Below are 6857 nucleotides of genomic sequence, written 5' to 3'. Positions count from 1 at the left end.
CTACAATAAGCCATTAGTCATATATCAGAAGTCAGATGCTAAAAATTGACAATTATAATTGGTCAATTTTTATCTTATGACTTCTGATTCATGACTAATGGCTTATTGTAGAAGGCCCATAATAAAAAGAGATAGAAGTTACTCATATTTATATATTCAGATATAACATAGATATGTTAGTGAATATTAGAATTATATTTTATGTGCAATATGATGTACACGCATTACAAAACATAAAATATATTTCTAATTCATATCCACATATGTGTAGCTACTTCATCTCTTTTTGTTACATGTAACAATAAAAGATACAAGTTTTCATGCTCAGATATTCACGCAGATATTGTTACGTCCAACCCTGAGTATTCGCGAGAGAGGAAGATGGAGAGGATACGGAAGGACGGTTGACTCAATCTCATAGGTATACGCACTGAAGCGTACAGCTGTGAGTCGTTCGCACTCTTTTAAAATCCTAGAATGAGGGTCAACGTTCTGAAGAGACGCTATGACACCTGTTTCAATGGACAGTGCGAACGTTGGTCCTACTTTTTAGGTTAAGGAATTTAATCCTTTTGACCTGGGATTGGACCTCGTGCAATCTTAGGCGTTATAGGGAACGGGAGACGAGTGGGGCGATTTAAAAATTACTCGGAGGAATCTTTAGTAAAATTTTAAAAACTATTTATTTCAATAAGGCTAAAGCTAATTTACATAATTAAGCTAAGTCTAGTTACAATGATCTTAAAATTGTGAGTGTGTGAGCGTGTGTAGCGTTTTCGTTGATAACAAATTTTATTCTTCTTCTTCCTAATGTTTGGCCAGGCAGCCAACCAGGCTGAAACTAGGCCATTGAGGTCTGCATATCTGGTTGTTTAGCGTTATAGGGTTGCCGACTTGATGTGATGACGCGCGATCTCGATACCCCTTCCCATCACCAGACGCCTGCCACCATCCAACGGTGAGTCGCGCGCCAAAGGAGAAGGGAAGGGGAAAAAAGTATAGAGTAGCTAAAAGAGAAGCTCGTTGGCCTTCATGTATGCCAAGAGCAGGCGACATAGTTTGGGAAAAGGGGAGCGAAGGGCCGGGAGGAGGTTCGGGGAAGGATCAGGAAATTTCTGCGCTATGTAATTTCTAATGGGAGATGAGTTGAAATTGAAGGTTTCGCAATGAAATATGAGGTGATTGATTGATTGTCGAGGATCACCGCAAGGACATGCAGGAGACTCCACCATGTTGACTCTATGGAGGCTTTCGTTGACGTTTATATGATTTGATCTCAAACGGTTAATCATTACGATTTCATTTCTTGATAAATTGGCCCCGTGGAACCATGTTTTATTAGACGAAGCGTTATAGAAATTTTCATAGTACAGAGTGCCTTTGGAGTTTGAAACAATTTTCATACTTTCTTCGGACTGCCTGTTTGCTTGTGCGGTAGATTCCGTGAGAAGATCTTCATAGAAGATCTTGAAGGGAGGTTTGTATCCCTCTATGGCTGCTTGTTTGGCCGCAGCATCTGCAGATTCATTGCCTGGGATCCCGACGTGAGCAGGCACCCAGAAAAAGATAATTTCCTTGTCTTGTTTGGTAATATTGAGATAAGCCTGTTTAATGTAATAGATTATGTAGTTACGGTGGGCCTTAGTGGAGTTACTGAGTGCCTCCAATGCACTTTCGGAGTCTGAAAAGATGACGTTCTTCTTAGTGTTGAGATCTCCAATTAGCTGAATGGCCTGAAGGATGGCCCATAGTTCCGCCGAGAATACTGAAGTTTCAGAGGGTAGTTTATACTTTATTGTTCCCCCCATGTCAGGCGTGAAAACCGCTACGCCCACCGCGCCATCCTGACTCTTTGATCCGTCAATGTACCAAGAGACAGCATTCTGTCTGTAATTAAAGGATTTGTGATAGAAATCCGCCCTAGTCAAGCTGAGGTTATCCTTCTTGTCACAGCCCTTCAAATCGCTAATGTAATTTATTTGTAGAGTAAGGACCTCGTAGGAGTGCCAGTAAGCAGGTGGGTAGGTGGATCGGTGGATGATGCTCTTTTCTCCGCGACTGGTTACATAATGCTTGAAGAGTCTAGATTTGCTGATGGCGTCGATCCTGCAATTCCTACTGGTAACCGCTATCTCCATCTCCTCCAGGGAACGATAGACCAAGCTGAACCTACTTGCCATGGCCTTGTAAATAAATCTCGAAGCAGTTAAATTAAGTCTAATATCAAAGCTGATCTCTTTTGCTTCAGCTAACATAACATTGATCGGCGTAGAAATGCGATATCCCATAGCTCCCCTAATCACTCTATACTGCAAACGTACCAATTTGAGATAATTCGACGAAGAAGGGGACCAAGTGAAATAGTGGCACCCATATTCCACCGCACTGCGGAAGGTGGCCCTATACAAAGTGAGCAGAAGACCCGGATGGGAGCCCCAGGTAACACCCGATAAGGTAGCCATAATGCCAGAGATTTTTTTGCCTTTTTCAATGAGGTATTTAAGGTGATGACCACCCTTGAGACCGGAATCCAGAATAACCCCTAAAAAGCGCTGAAAATGGACTCTAGGGACCTGATTCCCATTGATTACTAATTTTGATGAAATTTTTTTCCCAGGTCCTTGCGAAAAGCAAATCCAGCTAGACTTGCCGGGAGATAATTCCAAATTTCTGTATTTAAGATACTCGTGCAATTTGTTGAGTGAAACCTGAACCGATTCAGCAGCAATCCTCGGGTCTCTATGTGTGGAGTAGAGCACCACGTCATCGGCGTATTGCAGAAATCGGGTGTCAGGGTGTAAGCGTAGACCCAGATTTCTGAGATAAATGTCGAATAGCAGAGGGCTCAGAGTAGAGCCTTGTGGAGTGCCTTTGTATGCTAAATAAGGTCCTTGAGATTCACCGTCGACTACGAAAAACATGGTTCTGATGCTAATCAGGTTCTCCACAAATTTCCTAAAGAAAGCTGGAATTCCTATGTCTTTCAGATCCTCCAAGAGGATGAACGGATCCACGTTGTCAAACGCACTTGCAATGTCCAGAAAAGCCGCGACCGTGACAGAGTGTTCGAAGAAGCCAGTCCTGATTGCTGTTGTAAGAACGGCTAGGTTATCGTCGCAGCTCCTGAAAGGCCTGAAGCCTGCCTGAGCCTGAGGAAGAATCGGGTTAGATTCCACAAACCATCTTAGCCTCTGATAAAGAATTCGCTCCATAAGCTTACAGACACACGACATGAGCGAAATAGGTCTAACCGCTTTATTACCAGGTTTAGGTATGAACATAACCAGCGAGGTTTTCCATGAATCTGGGAATGTTCCCCGGGAAAAGATTTCGTTAAACATAGATAGCAAATAGGTCTCGTGTTCCATGGGCAACTGATCCAGCATCTTATAACAAACCTGATCCAATCCAGGCGCGGAGTTTTTTCTGGATGAGATTTTTGCTCTCCGGTATTCGCTCATGGTCAGGGGGTCGTCCAATCCAGCATGTGTATTTGTGTTTTTCTCGTCCTCCAATTTCATGTCTGTCAGAGTTTTGGATCTATTGCAAAAGGACGATGGAGGACAGTTTGGAGATAGCTTCCAATTCGTATGTGTTCTTGCTGCGGGGAGTCTTGTTGCGACGCCCTCCTCTTGAAACTTTTAATCAAGGCCCAAATCTGACTGGTAGGAGTCCTTGCATTGAAACCATTCACCAGGGTGCGCTAGCCTCTTCGCTTTTGTTCCAGGAGCACCCTGGCGCAGTTTAAGCGGGCCCTGCGGAAATCTTGATGGTTCTCCTCAGAGGGGATTGACAGGAACTCTCTGATAGTTTTCTTTCTATCGCGAACCACTTCGGAGCAGATCTCATTCCACCAAGGCGGAAGTTCTAATTTTTTTATTTGTACAGAGGTGCGTGAAAAACGCTTGCTCTCCGGGAGGAAGCTCCTGGCCACCTCAAGGATGTTGTTAATGAAAGCGTCATAGCAACCTAATAAATCATCTCCAACTTGAGCGGGAAGATCCTTGGTAGCAGAGAGCAGAATCCGAGACAGATCCTGGCACATTTCTTTAGATAACGGTATTCTATAGTAAAATTTTTTTTTGAAGCAGGCTTGGATGCCGATTGTCGTGATGACGGGAAAGTGGTCACTGCCGAGAGTATCGGATTTTGTTTTAGTGCTGCACAGAGGTGCCAGGGAGAGAGATGCCAGAGCCAGATCTATTGTTGAGGTAGTAGCTGATGAGACTCTCACAAAAGGGTGGCGCTTTTCCATTGAGTATGAACAAGTCATATTCTCCAATGATCTGATGAAGGGTCCTTCCCGAACTAGAGTGTGTCCTGGAACCCCATGCCGGGTGATGAGCATTGAAATCTCCCAGAATGATAAGGTTCTTATAACCTTGCAGGTTATTGAGCAAAGATCTGAAGAAGGAAGCGGGAGTTCTTTGCCCGGGATGACGATAGACATTGACGATAATCACCGATTCAGAAGTCAGGCACTCAATTCTGACCGCATTGAATTCCACTGATGGATGCTCAGTATTCTGGAGGACAACAAGCTCAGACTTGATATCCGCTTACTAGTGTGCATATGCCTCGGTCTCCTGGATGGGTTATATCTTTTCTATATGCGTTGAAACCTTTAATATTGATGACATTATTGTTTTTAAGCAAGGTTTCTTGGATGCAGAGAACATGATAGTCCTTTGCAATTGAAAGCAGTGAGGGAAGTCCACTTCTAATTCCATAGCTGTTCCATTGAAAGATGTTGAATCGTTTGTGAGATTCGCTACTCCCTGAAGCTGTGCCCATGCCAGCCCCGCGACGCCGGCGAACCGGCGAGGGCGACGGCAGCGCCGCCACCGATCCCCAATCCGCCGAGCCGCCGCGCGACAATGGCGGAGACAAAGGACCACGCAGGCCACGTGGGATGTTACTAACCTGATCGGCATTATAACGTGAAGCAGATGAGTTAGTTCCGAAAGTTGTAGTTACAATCCGATTCATAATCGTAATCGAATGCAGAGTTTTGCTGCTGTTCGAACCTGTTGTTATAATCATTGATGACATGGGGGGTTCTAGAAGAATCTCTCGCCTCTCTGTCAGGCTGAGGAGCAAAGGAAGTAGATTGAAAAAAGTATTTGCCAAGAGTTTTGAGAAGCCTAAAAATGTCGCTAAGAGCGCCGGCGATATTGTTATTCTGAAAGTGTGAAAAGATTCCAGTTGCCATGGCAATTAGCTCAGCAAAGTCCAACTCGTCAGTCGCCTTACCTGCGTACGTACCCCGAGACTCTGACCATTCGGAGGAGTAATTGGAGAAGGCTATGCCGTTACCAGACTTGTGCGAGGCTCGGCCGTTGGCCTCGATGAAAACCTGGCGATGAGCCCCTTCATCATAGCCACCCTCAAGCGTGCTGGGTTGAGTCACGTATCTGCGAGATGGAGGCGCCGACGCGGACGTCGGCGTCGGCGTATTCCCTCTGCGAAAGATCTGCTTGTTTCTTTGTGGCTGTGGTTGTGGTTGAATCTGAGATTTTAAGGTTTCAGCATATGAGCGGTACACGTTTTCAGGTTCTTCAGTACCTAGAAGATTAAATCTGTTAGAATTTTCGAAGTGAGTCTCCTTACCGCGAGGGAGATTGGGAAAGTTGTTCGTGTTATTTCTTAGCGATGCGTTGGGAGGTGGAGAGGAGGGTTTCCAACCTTTTTCAACCCAGGTTCTTGCGTCTGCTATGGAAATATTTTCCACAGCAGCAAGACTGACTATAGTGCGTTGTTTAACAATCATTGGGCAGTTTTGATTGTTGGCCCAGTGATCACCTTGGCAATTGATACATCTGGGGCTCTCCCCCTGCATACGACACATCTGACCTGCACTGTTATTACTGCTGCTGTCATGCTTGTCTTCACCACAATGCAAACATCTAGGAGTGCTCTTGCACGAGCCGCTTACATGCCCGACTCTATGGCAGAGGCGGCAGATTCTCGGTAGTGGAATATAAGGGCGAACCTCATGCCTAACCTTGAACAAAAAGATTTCTTGCGGCAGGATCTGACCTGCAAACTTAATGCGGATTGTCCTAGATGGGACATATTCGATCTTGTCATTTGTGACACATCTCTTGTTTAGTCTCTGCACATCAATTATCTTGGCTTTTGGCGATTCCAGTCCTTCCTTTAGAACGTCCAGTTCGATTTGTTGTGGGATATCACTGATTAAGCCTGTCCTGAGAACCTTGAAAGAAGGAATAAATGCTTTCAGGTTATGTTTAGTAAACACAGAGTTTTCCACCAATCGATTGGCACTCGAGGCGGTTTTGACTATAATCGTTATCTTTCCTTTACCAGTTTTCTTTATTTCGAGGATGTCAGGAATGCCAGCTTTAACTATAATGCGGCTTATGAGCGTGGAATGTACGATATTGTCTCGAGAGTTAGGATATACATAAACAACGTACGCGGCGTTATTTTATTGCTCGAGTTCTGGTTGACTGAATTTTCATGCGAATCCGCCCGAACACTGGACGGCGAATCAGGGTTACTTACACTCGCGCATGCACCTTTCTTGGCGGGAGGTGCATGCTTGTTTTGAGTATTATCCTCTGCAAGCCCTGGCAATGCTCGTTTTTTAGCTTGTCTTTGTTCCCCGATGTCCATGGGGGACGAATCCGTGGAAGGCCCAGAGGTGACGAAAGTCGCCCCATCCGGACCCCCCGGACATTCATTACCTGCGCTATTGATGTCGTACTCTAACGCGGTCACCCCATCTCGAGGATGGCTCGGCATTGTCAGGCCAGCCTCCTTGTAAATGTCTTCTAATAGGATTTGAGAGGCCTGTTTGCTATGGGGAGAGCTAGGGGGGGAAGATATATTAG

The sequence above is a fragment of the Trachymyrmex cornetzi genome, unplaced genomic scaffold (genome assembly GCF_001594075.2).
Source record: "Trachymyrmex cornetzi isolate Tcor2-1 unplaced genomic scaffold, Tcor1.1 scaffold670, whole genome shotgun sequence".
NCBI lineage: Eukaryota > Metazoa > Arthropoda > Insecta > Hymenoptera > Formicidae > Trachymyrmex > Trachymyrmex cornetzi.
Note: the sequence above shows the minus strand (reverse complement) of the source record.